Source organism: Phyllostomus discolor, chromosome X, assembly GCF_004126475.2.
Source record: "Phyllostomus discolor isolate MPI-MPIP mPhyDis1 chromosome X, mPhyDis1.pri.v3, whole genome shotgun sequence".
NCBI lineage: Eukaryota > Metazoa > Chordata > Mammalia > Chiroptera > Phyllostomidae > Phyllostomus > Phyllostomus discolor.
In genome coordinates this window covers 46,209,767-46,225,274 of record NC_050198.1, presented here as the reverse complement: position 1 = coordinate 46,225,274, position 15,508 = coordinate 46,209,767, and the positions used below count along the sequence as shown (strand labels likewise).

At 38.8% G+C, this 15,508-nt stretch overlaps 1 pseudogene; it reads right to left on the bottom strand.

The window, feature by feature from the left end:
* Window positions 1-672: 672 nt before the first annotated feature.
* On the bottom strand, window positions 673-770 carry LOC114505822 (annotated as a pseudogene).
* Between the last annotated feature and the right edge of the window lie 14,738 nt (window positions 771-15,508).

Genomic DNA, 15,508 nt, shown 5'->3' with positions numbered 1-15,508 from the left:
TCTTTTTTGGCCTGGGTGCTGCTACTTCTCTGAGTCCCTGCTGCCCTCCTTTGGTCAATCTGTGAGGTGCCCTGGGCCAGAGCCAGTCATGCTCTCACTCCTCCCTCTTCTAGACACTGGCCTCGATGCTGTGCTCCAGAGGTCCTTACACAATGGCTGAGATCCTTTTTGGAGTGAGTTCTCTTTGGGTGTGGCTGGCCATTCCTATGGAGTGTCAGGCTTTCTATGCAGACCAACTCTCTGATCAGCCCAGAGACTATCTGGTTCATGGCCAGTCTTGGTCTACTTCTTCTCCCATCTCCAGATATTACCCAGCTCCCCAATTTCTCTGGTACTCTGCCAGCCAGTGACCCCAACCCCAGCCCCAGCTGGTGTATGCCACTGGGTGTGTGTCTCTTACTGTGTCTTTATCTCTCCAGTGACTTTAAGGGTCCAGATCTCTCCTGATGTAGGTCTGTGACTTACCCACTCTGGGAAGAGAGGGAGCTGCTAAGTTACAATCACCAACCGGGCTCTCCTCCAATGTTCCTATAGCCACAGTCTCCAGTGCAAGGCCCTGGGACCTTCCCCATACCTACAAAATCACCTTACTATCAGTTTTTAAGAGTCTTCTGCAACCTTTGTCTTCTGAACTTTATATCAGCTGGGATTCTGTTGGCTGTTCACTGTTCCAAAACTATGGAACCCTTCATGAATTTGCATGCACAGGGGCCATGCTAATCTTCTCTGTATCATTCCAATTTTAGTATATGTGCTACTAAAGCAAGCACAAGAAATATATTTTAAATCAGTGTGAATATACTTTAATTTTTAAAAATTATATTAAATGTTACTATTTTAAATTTTATTTTCCTTTAATATGCACAGGTTTTTCTGAACTATTATGTAATTGAATTTATACACATGGAAATTTGACACATTCTGAGGTGTCCAAATATCTCTTGACAACTCATCGTTTCCTCCTCCTCCTTTATTTTAAAGGGCAATAAGTTGCATATGAAGCTGACATAACTTTTCTGATGTCAGTTGGAACATTAATTTGACAATTTATAATTTTGTCTCATTATAAAGAATGAGTACTTGATTTTGTCATTGAAATTTAAAATAATTATTGATTTCTAGAGAAAATAGATGCTGTATTTAGAGCTTTAATGTTTATTGATTTTCTGCGGTTAATTTTACCAATATTTACTATGATATTTGATACACTATGCGGCTGACTAAAAGTGTCTGGTAATTTGGCAAGGGTTAGAGAGTGGTGAGTGAACATAAAATGGCATAATATTAGAAAGGTTGGCCTTTGGAAACCTAAGAAACATTAAGATTAACATTTCTGAAAATTCATCTGGGGAATTCAGCTTGCGCACTCACTCTAGATTAAAAAATTTCCAAACAACAAAGACAGGAAATCCTTCCAAATAGAAGTAGGGAGGCATTTGACATATGCGTACACATCCTGATGAGAAAGTTTTCAGCACTAGCAAATTGCAGTGTTGGCTTTCAGAGGCTGGTGGGAGTCGTGAATGTTGGAGATTGTATCACCCATGTTGATACTAGATCCCTTTCTCTCACAAGCCTCTAAAGGTCATGTCTTTCTCTGTAGTCCTTTGTGATTTTCTGTTTCTCTGAATTAAAAAATTAAAAAAAATATGCTTATTAGCTTAAGCAATGTTCAATGAATTTATATGTCTTACTGTACCATATGTCCACATTAAATTTTGTATTACTCAACATACATATTATGATGATTTGGGAGGAGGAAAACTGAATGGACAAGGCAGGCTTGTAGGTACAGGAAATGGTCACAAAAGGAAGAGCCACCAAATGATTAATATCTACAAAAGTAACATTTATCTCATCTTGAGTTGTGCATGTCTGTGGTGGAAAATCAAGATAAAGTACTCCTGTGAGAGATAACAACTCTAAGCATTCGTGGAGGTAGAGAATAGCCTGTGTAGAAAGGTGAAATTTGTACTGAAGTGTTCAAGGGGTCATGCTTGGCAATTGCCAAGTCTGAATTCAAGCACAGGTGCCCCGAGAAAGCTGGACATCTTAATATAGAAACAAGAAGATCCAGGATCCAGTCATTTGGATATGGTTAAGGCACAACTTGTTCGAATCTCCACTTCTTTATATAAAATGGATATAATACCTATTTTGCAGGATTTGAGTGGGAATTAAAAATGGTATACATAAAGATTCTAGAATAGTCTAGTAATATACACATTATTCTCATGAAAGTGTAGTTATTATTTTGACTTATGCTAGACAGACTTTCATACAAACATTTAAAACAATATGGGGGACATTAAGATCCAGGAAGATAGGCAGGTGAGCTATGGTATTAAAAACAAAGAAGAAAAATGATAATTAAAATAGTATCACCATTACTATTGTAATGTCACCAAGACAACATAAAGTCTGTATCTGGGAGTACTCTGTTTTCTGAAATGTTTACTTTGACTTTGGCTGATTTAATTCATCCAGCACTTCATTGTTTGGCCTTCTTTATGCTTTCTTCTAGTGAAGTCTCACATAAGATAAACTGTCCTTCAAGGTTAAGCCTATAGGGTAGGCTCACAAATAAGAGCAGTCAGGTACCTTAAGTTGCCTTTGTAATTGTATCCTTTCTTTGTGGCTGATGCAGTATATCTAACTTAGCTTTCCAGTTCTCTACCATCTCCATGAGGCCTGCGATTTGTCATGGATTTTGAAGAATAACATGACATCTTTTTAGTATTTATTCCCTCTTTGCTCATGCCTTATCTTATCTCTTGCCCCAACCTATTTTATGAGTTCATGTTTGTTTCCATTCCCTTAGATTCCATTGCTATCTATAACCCAGCATGACACTGAGACATCAAATTCATCCTACTGACTTTAACCCCCTGGGTCACAAAATTGTTTCCAACCTCCAGAAATCAATTGTAAATGAAAAGACTATGAGAAGACAATTTATTATTAGGTCAGTGGTAAACAGACTTTTACAAACATTGGTTTTATCTTTGCAATGGCTCTATTATCTCTCTGGCAAATTATAGAGCATTTCTGTGCTGAACAAAAAAGGTATATAGTTCTCATTTAGACATTTTTACTTTTAACTATAAATCCAGCTCAAAATAGGTTCTTAGATAAGCCTGTTTTTAACTATTTATGCAAAAGACAGACTTAAGAACATCTGAATATATATTTATCTCTTCCCCACTTCCATTCTTCTGTACAGGAGAGCCAGTTGGAGATATATTTTGTTAATTTAACAGCATACCTTTGCCATGGGCATTGCTTGTCACCCCTAACACATTTATTTTCTGACAGAAAAAAAATGTTATCTGTTATTTATTTTATTAACCAACTTTGTCTTCAGACAATATGTCTCTTAACATGAAGAAAGTGATGCTTGCCTTAAAATGAGAAAGAGAAAAGCTGACATCCAGAATCTAGACTGGTATGATCACTGTGTCTTTGCATTGTCATGAGATATCCTGACATTTTCTGCTAGGACTTGGTATTTTCCTCTGAACATAAAAAAATATTACAGAATATGCATACACAATAAGACCACTCTGTGACTATGATGAATCAAATTAAAAAGAATACCATTTCACAATCATGTCTGAATACAAACAAAACATGAACATTATCTATGCCACAGAATATCAAATTGTCTCACAGCCTGGCTAATTTGAAGGACCCATGTCTCTTAACCAATTACAGCTATAGATCAAATTCAGTCTGCCTTATTAATTAATTAGACAACATTAATTAAAATAGCCAATCATAGAGTGATCCCATTTTCTTGACAGAATAAAATCTAGAACAAAGCCCTGCTTCCCTAAAGCCTCTTCAAAATCACATAATACAATCCCAAGCCCTTTCTATATAAATTCTTTCTGTAATAAATTTTTTGATCCCTAAGAAATGTCTCCAGTGGATTGAGCGTGGGCTGGGAACCAAAGTGTCCCAGGTTCAATTCCCAGCCAGGGTACATACCTGGGTTGCAGGCCATAACCCCTAGCAACCGCACATTGATGTTTCTCTCTCTCTCTATCTCCCTCCCTTCCCTCTCTAAAAATAAATAAATAAAAATTAAAAAAAAAAAGAAAAGAAAAAGAAATGTCTCATGATTCCTCATGATATACATTCTTCCTTTTGATTAAACAATTGTGTGTACCTAGTGTGTTTCTAGAGGGCATTGGCATAAATGGAGTTCCAGGGAGATTCACCTGATGCACTTACTCTCTTCTTTGGATCAGGACTCAGTGCAGTAAAAGTGAACACATCTGAGATCCCTAGCATTTTCTTTTTTTGATATGCTTCCTTGTCCATGGATAAATCATATACTTTATTTCTTTAACTGGAACAATTTCAAAACAGATGATTTGGAATAGCACTGGCCACTTTGGGGAGCTTCTGACATGAAAAAAAGTGTTCCTTGAGGGGTACTTTAGAATAAAAAGCAAAGAACCCTCGTGAGAAGATTAAATGTCTTGTCAAAAAAGAGATCATGCTTTTAATGTGAGAGAAATTCTCTCCTCTTTTTTGTGCTTTGAGGATTAGTAAGTGCTAGCTTGTTAACTTTATGGTTTGATAAATTTGTCAAGGGTCCAAGTTACTTCAAAGTCAGCTGCATGTCACTCTTCTTTTGTGTGTATATGTAAAATCTACTTTTCTGCATCTAAACATTCTTCCCTCTCCATGCCTGGAGCTGGCTCCTTTCTTCCACAATTCCCACTTCTATTTATCCTCTTATGAAACTTTAAAGATTAACTGATCAAAAATAATTCAGTTATTTTTCATGTACTCTAAAAGGTAAAAGAAAAATTACTAAATGGTGTTTCTTTTTGAGGTATCAAAAATTACATATACATAATAATTTTTTAAATATGTAGTAGCATATTTTAAAAAATTTTTATTTATTATTTATTTTTAGAGAGGGAAGGGAAGGAGAGAGAGAGGGAGATAGAGAGGGAGAGAGAAACATCAATGTGCAGTTGCTGGGGGTCATGGCCTACAACCCAGGCATGTACCCTGACTGGGAATCCAACCTGGGACACTTATACATAATAACTTTTGTACTACAGTTACAGAATAATAATAAAAGGCTTTAGTTTCAAGATAAAATATTTAGCACAATTTGGAATTGTAGCAAAATTAGTTTTCCACATAAGAACAATGTTAGTATAATATTTTGGTTGGTTCAAGACCAGGGTTAAATTTACTTATATTTGGTATTTTCCACATTGGTTTAGTGAGTTTTAAAAGTTATTGTTTCTACAAATTATGTAAAATTTAAAAAATATATAGAAAATTATATTAAACTCAATTGAATGATAATGGAAGTCTAATTAAAGAGCCTAATTTAATGAAATTCCTAAAATTCTATGAGTTATGAAGATTTAGTGTGTTAACTAAATTGCAATTTTCAGATCTCTACCTAACCTTCATATCTTATACCACAGTTACTCAATAAATAATCTTTTAATGTCTGTACACTTAACAAATACAAAATACTGGTCACCAAACATTTTACTTTATTAATATTTTTAAAAATAACACCATAGATCAAAAAAGGTGGAGGAGTGAGTGGAAGTTACATTTAACTTCCATCCAGAACCAATATGGAATTAAAACTAAATTGTGGAGTAATCACAATTTGTTCATGCACCCAACTGGGATACCTAATTGATCTTCTGAAGAACAGAGTGAATGCCCAAAGGAATCTCAGCTTATATGAAGTTGGGAAGTCTAAGATTGCAGAGGATATTGAAAAACACATGGTAAGGAAGTTGTATAGAGATGGTAAAGTCCCTGAGACCTGTGCACGGACTTGGATCAGCAGCCTGGGGCTTGGGACAGTGTCTGCCTTTGAAAGAGAGCTGGATCAGCAACCAGAACTTTGTAGCTCCCTCTTCTCCTACAGCAGGGAAGCCAGTCCAGCCCTAGGAGAGACCTAAATGCTTGAAATCACTGGGGGGAATAAAGATGCAGTGGGAGATGCACAGAGGTGGCGTTCCCCTGCTGGGACTGTAGTTGCCAGATGGAACAGTGCCAGGGAAATTGGGGAGCTGGGTGACACCTGGAGATGGGAGAAGAGTTGGGCCACAACAGGCCCTGAACCAGATAGTCTCAGGACTAGTCAGAGATTTGGCTTGTTAAGAATGGTGGACCAAAATCTCAGCCACTGTTTACAGAACTTTTGCATACTGTGGTGGGGCCAGTGAAGAGGGAGGAAGAGGGGTGCCATTTGCTCTAAATCAGGGCACCTCACAGACTGATCAAAGTGGGGCAGTAGGGGCTCATAGGGGTAGCAATCCCCAGACAGGCTTAATTTAATAGGGGAACTAAACTCGCCTGAAGGGAACTTGTGAGTATGTAGCTCCCAGGCCGGCAAAGAGGGAGGGAGGGTACAAATTGCTCCCGCTTGGTACACCTCAACAAATAATCAAATGGTCGCACAAAAAAGTGGATTAAAGGCACCAGACTGGCACATATAGACAGTGGGGGGGGGGGCACACAACACTCTGAAGGCTTCGACTGGAGATTTGACAGCTGTGAATATTGGAGTCCAGACTGATGCCCAACACGGAACCACAAGAAAGAAAAAAAAAAAAATGGAGACCAGCCCCTCTCTGCCTGCAACATCTAGGAAGACCAGCAGAACCTACATGGTGAGTTCAAAATCAGCAGGAGACATTTTTTTTTCTTTTTTTCTTCCAAGTATAATACAATAAGACTTGATTTGTGAAAGGATCAAAGAGAGATCCAGAGAGAGATCAGAAGGCTAACACGAACAAAAGAGACAAAATTCACTTAGTTATCCTATAGAACTTGCATTTTATTTTGTACTTTTCACATTTTGTTATTATTGTTATTTTTACTACTATTTATTTATTTTTTTTATTTCTCTTCCTTCCACGTAGTTTTCTTGGTGTTGTCTCTTTTCATGTTTGACAGGTTATCTTTGTTCTTCCTTTCATATTGCATTTTAATGTCTCTTCCTTCACATAAGTAAGTAGTATTATAACACACTACTCTTGGTAAAAATAAAAATTTACTTTTTATTCTTTTTATTCAGAATATATATTTCATTTAAAGAATATTTTATAGATTATACTATCATAGTTTTCTGAATATTTTTCTCCCCTTTATTCCCTCTCCTCCCTGCACCCCCTACCCTCTAGTATCCTCCCCTTAGTTCATGTCCATGAGTCAAACATACCAGTTCTGTGGCTTCTCTCCTACACTATCCTTAACATATCCTTGTCTATTTTATGCCTACCAATTATGATTTTTATTCCCTGTACTTTCCTCCCCATTCTCCCCCTCTCCCTCCACACTGAAAACCTTCCATGTGATGTCCATTTCTATGGTGGTCTTCCTGTTCTACTGGTTTTCTTAGCTTTTGTTTTTTGTTTTTTAGGTTCAGTTGTTGATAATTATGAGTTTGCTGCCATCTTACTGTTCATAGTTTTTAATCTTCTCTTTCATAGATATGTCCCTTTAACATTTCATATAAATAGGGTTTGGTAATGATGGACTCCTTTAACTTTACCTTATCTGCAAAGCACTTTATCTGCCCTTCCATTCTAAATGATAGCGTTGCTGGATAGAGTAGACTTGGATGGAAGTCCTTGCCTTTCATGACTTCAAATACTCCTTTGCAGCCCCTAATTTCCTGAAAGATTTTTTAAATTTTACTTTAATTGTTGTTGCAGTACAATTTTCTATCTTTTACTCCCATCCTAACCCACCCATCCATCCCTCCCCTCCTCCCTCCCTTTTCCACTCACCCCAAGTTTTTACCCATGTCTCCATCATACTCGTTCCTGTAAACCCTTCCCCTTTTCCCCTGAAATTCCCCTGAAATACCCTGTCCTCTCCCCTCTGAACTCTGTCAGTCTGTTCTTTATTTAAGTGGCTACAGTTATATTTTGCTTATTTCTTTGTTTTGTTGTTTAGGTTCCTGTTGAAGGTGAGATCATAATGGTATTTGTCTTTCACTGTCTGGCTTATTTCACTTAGCATAATACTTTCCAGTTGCATCCATGCTGTTGCAAAGGGTAGGAGCTCCTTCTTCATTTCTGCTGCGGAGGATTCCATTGTGTAGATGTGCCATAGTTTTTTGATCCATTCATTTACTGATGGGAATATAGGTTATTTCCAACACTTGGCTATTATAAATTGTGCTGCTATAAACATTGGGGTGCATAGGATCTTTTGGATTGGTGTTTTAGGGTTCTTAGGATATAATCCGAGCAGTGGAATTGTTGGGTCAAAAGGCATATCCATTTTTAGTTTTCTGAGAAAATTCCATACTGTTTTCCATAGTGGTTGTACCAGCCTGCAATCCCACCAACAGTGTACTATGCTCCCCCTTTCACCACGACATCTCCAACACCTGTTGTTTGTTGCTTTGTTTATGATGGCCATTCTGACTGGTGTAAAGTGGTATCTCATTGTGGTTTTAACTTGCATCTCTCTGATAGCTAGTGATATTGAGCATCTTTTTATGTATTCTGGATCCTCTGTATGTCCTCCTTGGAGAAGTGTCTGTTCAAGTCCTTTGCCCATTTTTTAATGGGGTTGCTTGTCTTCTTTTTTTTTTTTTAATTTTTATTTATTTTTTCAATTATATTTTAATCATTGTTCAAATACAGTTTTCTCCTTTTTACTCCCAATACAGTTTCCCCTCCCACCCTCCCCACTTCCCTCCCATTACCATCCTCCCCTTAGTTTATGACCATGTGTCCTTTAAGCTTGTTCCTGTGAACCCTTTCCACTGTCCCCTTAAATTCCCTCTTCTCTCCCCTCCGGTCACCATCAGCCTGACCTCTATTTCAGTGTCTTTGGTTATATTTTCCTGGTTTCTTTGTTTTGTTATTTAGGTTCCTGTTAAAGGTGAGATCATATGGTATTTGTCTTTCACTGCCTGGCTTGTTTCGCTAAGCATGATGTTTTCCAGCTCCATTCACGCTGTTGCAAAAGGTAGGAGCTCCTTCTTTCTTTCTGCTGCATGGAATTCCATTGTGTAAATGTACCATAGTTTTTTGATCCATTCATTTACTGATGGGCATCTAGGTTGCTTCCAGCCTCTAGCTGTAGTAAATTGTGCTGCTATGAACATTGGGATGCATAGGTTCCTTTGAATTGGTGTTTTAGTATTCTTAGGATAGAGTCCCAGAGGTGGAATTGCTGGGCCAAAAGGCAGATCCATTTTTAGATTTCTGAGGAAGTTCCATACTGCTTTCCATAGTGGATGTACCAGTCTGCAGTCCCACCAACAGTGCACTAGGGTCCCCTTTTCTCCACAACCTCTCCAACACCTGTTGTTTGTTGCTTTGTTTATGATGGCCATTCTGTCTGGTGTGAAGTGGTATCTCATTGTGGTTTCAATTTGCATCTCTCTGATGGCTAGCGATATTGAACACCGTTTCATGTGTCTTTGGATTTTCTGTATGTCCTCCTTGGGGAAGTGTCTGTTCAAGTCCTTTGCCCACTTTTTAATTGGATTCCTTGTCTTCTTAGAGTGCAGTCGTGTAAGTTCTTTATATATTTTGGAGACTAAACCCTTGTCTGAGGTACCATTGGCAAATAGGTTTTCCCATACAGTTGGTTCTCTTGTAATTTTGATACTGTTTTCTTTAGCTGTGCAAAAGCTTTTAATTTTGATGAGGTCCCATTTGTTTACTCTTTCCTTTATGTCCCTTTCTCTAGGGGACACGTCAGTAAAAAAGTTTCTTCATGAAATATCTGAGATTTTCCTACCTACATTCTCCTCGAGGACTTTAACGGTGTCACGTTTTATATTTAAGTCTTTTATCCACCTTGAATTTATTTTTGTATATGGTGTAAGTTGGTGCTCAAGTTTCATTTTTTTGCACGTGGCTGTCCAGTTCTGCCAACACCATTTGTTGAAGAGGCTATTTTTATTCCATTTAATGTTGCTGCCTCCTTTGTCAAATATTAATTGACCATAGAGACTTGGGGTTATTTCTGGGCTCTCTGTTCTGTTCCATCGGTCCATGTGCCTGTTTTTATGCCAGTACCAGGCTGTTTTGATTACAGTGGCCTTGTAGTATAGTTTAGTGTCAGGTATTGTGATCCCTCCTACTTTACCCTTCTTTCTCAAAATTGCAGCAGCTATTTGGGGTCGTTTATAATTCCATATAAATTTCTGAAGTGTTTGTTCTATGTCTGTGAAATAAGCCATTGGTACTTGAATAGGTATTGCATTGAATGTGTAAATTGCTTTGGGTAGTATGGACATTTTGATGATATTAATTCTTCCAATCCATGAACAGGGTATATGTTTCCATTTGCTTTTGTCTTCCTTGATTTGTTTCTTCAGTGTTGTGTAGTTTTCCGAATACAGGTCTTCTACCTCTTTGGTTAGGTTTATTCCTAGATATTTTATTTTTCTTTTTGCTATTTCGAGTGGGATTTTTTCCTTGATCTCTGTCCCATAAGTTTTAGGCTGTTGTGAGTTCGTTTCCATTTGTTTCCAGAAACCTTTTGATTTCTTCCCTAATATCATTCTTGACCCATTCATTGTTTAATAGCATGCTATTTAATCTCCATGATTTTGAGTGGTTTTTGTTTTTTTTTCCTTAGGGTTGTTTTCCAGCTTCAGTCCCTTGTGGTCTGAGAAAATGCTTGGTATGATTTCAATTTTTCTTGAAATTCTTGAGGCTTGTTTTGTGTCCTATCATGTGATTTATCTTTGAGAATGTTCCATGTACATTTGAAAAGAATGTATATTTAGCTTCTTTTGGGTGGAGGGCTCTGTATATATCAGTAATTTCCATTTCATCAAGGGTATTGTTCAATGCCACAATATCTTTGTTGATATTTTGTTTAGAAGATCTGTCCATTTTTGATAGTGGGGTGTTAAAATCTCCCACTATAATTGTGTTGCTGTCCATATCTTTCTTGAAGTCCTCTAAGATTTTCTTTATGTATTTTGGTGCTCCTATGTTGGGTGCATATACATTTACAATATTTATGTCTTGTTGATGTATTCTTCACTTGAGTATAATGAAGTGACTTTCTGGGTCTGTCTTTATGGACCTTTTTAGGAAGTGTATTTTGTCTGATATGAGTATTGCTACCCTGGCTTTTTTTTCCTGTCCATTTGCTTGGAAGATTTGTTTCCAGCCCTTCACTTTCAGCCTGTGTAGGTCTTTCATCCTGAGGTGGGTCTCTTGTAGACAAGCAGATATGTGGGTCATGTTTTCTTATCCTTTCAGCTATTCTATGTCTTTTGATTGGAGTATTTAATCCATTTACGTTTAAGGTTATTATTGATAGGTACTTATCCATTGTCTTTTATGTACGTGTGTTTCTCCCTCTCTCTCTCTCTCTCTCTCTCTCTCTCTCTCTCTCTCTCTCTCTCTCTCTCTCTCTCTCTCTTTTCCCTCCCTTCCTAAAGCAGTCCTTTTAGAATCTCTTGCAGAGCTGGTTTGGTCGAGGTGTATTCTTTTAGACTTCTTTTGTCTGGGAAGCTTCTTATTTGGCCTTCTATCTTGATCGAGAGCCTTGCTGGATATAGTATCCTTGGTTGCAGTGCTCTGGTTCTCATTACCTGGAGTATTTCTTGCCATTCTCTTCTGGCTTGAAGTGTTTCCATTGAGAAGTCAGCTGTTAGCCTTATTGGGGCTCCCTTTTATGTTACTTCCTTTTTCTCCCTTGCTGCCTTTAAGATTCTCTCTTTGTCTTGAAATTTTGCCATTTTAATTATGGTGTGCCTTGGGGTGGGTCTCTTTGGGTTCCTCTTGATTGGGACTCTCTGTGTTACCTGGACTTGTGTGACTTTTTCTCTCATCAAATTAGGGAAGTTCTCCTTCATTACTTGTTCAACTAGGTTTTCGATCCCTTGCTTTTCTTCTTCTCCTTCTGGTATCCCTATTATACGGATATTAGTACGTTTCATATTGTTTTGCATTTCTCTTAATCCCTCTTCATTCTTTCTGAGCCTCTTTTCCTTTTCTTGCTCTTTCTGGATGCTGTTTTCTACTTTGTCCTCTAGCTCGCTAATCTGATTATCTGCTTCATCAATCCTGCTTTTCATTCCTTCTACTGTGTTCTTCAGTTCAGAAATTGTATTCTACATTTCCTCTTGACCTTTGTTGAAAGTGTCTATTTCCTTCCTCATGTTTATATAATTTGCAGTGAGATTGATGTAGTTTCCCTCTAATTTCTGAAAGCTCATTGTGAGTTCATTGAACTTCCTGGTAATCATTGTTTTGAACTCACTATCTGATTGTTGAGTTGCCTCAATTTCATTTAGCATTTTTCCTGAGGCTTACTCATTTCCCTTCAATTGGGGGTTGTTTGTTTGTTTTCTCATTGCTCGTGGGTTTCTTCTTTTTTCTTCTTGTTTGTTAATTTGATCTGTTCTAATTCCCTTTAATTATGGTGTGAACTTCTGTGGTAGAATATTTGTGAGATTCAGTGGTGCAATCTCCTTCATGTATCCTGGTGCTCACAGCTTCCCCCTATTCTTTTTTGTGATCAGTTGGAGGAGTAAGGCAAAATGGTTTAAGACAGCAAGACAGTATACTATGATATTTACTTTAGCAGCCAGTAGAGAAGAGAAGGGTTGTCCTTTGGCTCCTTATAGTGTTAACCGTGATCCTCCACCCCACTATCCACCTTTTAGAAAGGATGGAAAGAAGGTAAGACTCTTATTGGGGATGAGAGGATTCTTAGTTGGATCTAGAAAGCTGTGAGGCTGTGGGAGGTCAGATTGTAAGGTAGGGTTGGACTAAAGATTAGTATATAGGAGTCGTGAGTAAAAGAATAGAGACAACCCCCACAATGGTATAGTTCAGAAAATTGCAAAGTGGGCTGAGATCAGGTAGGGGTATAGAGAAGCATTTACAATTGTATAGACTAGGTCTTACTAGCAGTAATAGTAAAGTGACAATCTTGTGGCAGAATCGATGAGGTCTAGATAACAAGAATAAAGAGTATAGAACCTTGAGAGGTGTATTAATGGAACACAGATGAAGGATAGTAACTTCTCAACACCTTGTGACTGAGATACCAGGGGGAACCTATCAAATGACAATATAACCAGCCAAGCAAAGAAGACTATACAGAAAAAAGAATACCAAAATATTATTAAAACAAAAAAATGTCAGAAAAGTGAGAAAAAGATAATACAAATTTACAGTAACTTGCAAGGTTAAAAAAAAGGAAAGAAAAGCAGAAGATGTAGTGCAGGAGAGATAAATTTGGAGTGGAAAGAATAATATTAGCATGAATGGAAGAGAAACATAAGGGATTGCGGGATAAAAATAATAAGAATTGAAAAATAAAATGTCACTTAAAACACAAGATAAAATCAATCAACCAACAACAGCCAGAGAAACCAAACAAAGCCAAAAAAGAAACAAACAAACAAACAAACAAAAACAAACAAAAAAAACCCCACCTCTTGTTGGTTTCTAACTGGCCAGACCAGTTTTTCTGATCTTGCTGGCTTCAGCTGGCTGAGGGACCTTTGAAATGCTTCTGTCTCTCCCAGCCAGACCTCAGCTGGTGTGTCAGGAAGCCTGGGCGCTCCCGCACACACTGGCTCTCTGGATCTCACTTCCATGTTCTTCTGACTCGGGGGTCCTGCCGGTTTCCAGCTCTATGATCTCAGGAGGCACCCGCGACGTTTTTGGATTCACTGCACCCTCCCCGGGGATCGTAAAAGGGCACGCCCCTCCCCCAAACCTTTGAGATTCGGGGTCTAGGATCGCCCCAAGCACCTCGCTGTGACCCTTCTGGGATCAAAGCGCTCAAGCACCAGTCGTCCTGACAGTGCGCGCCAAGCCGTTTCCAGCTCTGTGTTCCCCGCCGAACCGCACTCCTACCGGGTGTGGGCGCCTTTCCCTGCTCCCCTGGTGGGGCTGGCTGGAAATCTCTGAGCCACCACTGTAGGAACGCACCAAGTGCCACGTCCCTCCCGGGATTGCAGCTCGAGGTTCAGACCTCCCTACGAGGCACGATTGGAGCTCAGCCACCGATCTGCACTTCCACCGGGCTAAGGTTGCAGGCGCCCTTCCAGGCTGCCCCTGGTCCTGTCGGCTAGTGTCCCTCACTCCTCCCAGGCCTCTGGGCGGGTGTTCATAGTCCCTGGGCTATTTTTTCCCCAGTCCAACTGTCCAATCTGTCCCTTTTAGCAACATGTTCTCCCTTGGAGTTGCTCACCTCCAGTATTCCGGGGAGGGAGCAGCGACTTCCCTCTCCCGGGCGCCCTGGGGCAGACCCCGGAGCACCCCAGGCGGGCCTGGGGTCTGCACACCCCTAGACCCCGAGCTGATCCCTGGGCCCCTTTTGTCCTGTAGCAGACTTCTTACCGTCTGGTTTTCCAGTGAGTGCAATAATTTTTGATGTCCTGCTTTGAAAAGTGATTCAGTAACCTAGTCCACTTGCTCTGTTTCTCCACCGATCTGCGAGTTTCCCTCCTCTTCACAGAAGCCGAGAAAAACGCTGCCTAGAGTAAAGCTGCCATCTTCCCTCCCTCGGGTTGCTTGTCTTCTTAGAATGGAGTCATGTAAGTTCTTTATATATTTTGGAGATTAAACCCTTGTCTGAGGTATCATTGGCAATTTATGTTTTCCCATACGGCTGGTTCTTTTTTTTTTATTTTAATACTGTTTTATTTAGCTGTACAGAAGCTTTTTATTTGATGAGATCCCATTTGTTTATTCTTTCCTTTATGTCCCTTGCTCTGGGGGACATATCAGTAAAAATGTTGCTGCGTGAAATATCTGAGATTTTCCTGCCTATGTTTTCCTCTAGGAATTAATGGTGACATGGCTTATGTTTAAGTCTTTTATCCACCTTGAATTTATTTTTGTGTATGGTGTAAGTTGGTGCTCGAGTTTCATTTTTTTGCATGTAGCTGTCAAGTTTTCCCATCACCATTTGTTGAAGAGACAGTGTTTACTCCATTTTATATTGTTGCCCACTTTGTCAAATATTAATTGACCGTAGAGACTTGGGCTTATATCTGGAATCTCTGTTCTGTTCCATTGGTCCATGTGCCTGTTTTTATGCCAGTACCAGGCTATTTTGATTACAGTGGCCTTGTAATACAGTTTGGTATCAGGTGTTATGATCCCTCCTACTTTGCTTTTTTTTCTCAAAATTGCAGCAGCTATTCGGGGTCGTTTATGGTTCCATATAAATTTGTGAAGTGTTTGTTCTATATGACATATGCCACTGGTACTTCAATAGATACTGCATTGAATCTGCAGATTGCTGTGGGTAGAATGGATATTTTGATGATGTTAATTCGTCCAATCCATGAACATGGTATATGTTTCTATTTGTTTGTGTAATCCTTAATTACTTTCTTCAGTGCTGTGTAATTTTCTTTATATAGGTGTTTTACTTCCTTGGTTAAATTTATTCCTAGGTATTTTATTTTTCTTTTTGCTATGTCAAATGGGATTTTTTTTCCTGATTTCTGTTTCTGCTGTTTCAATGTTGGTATACAAAAATGCCTTTGATT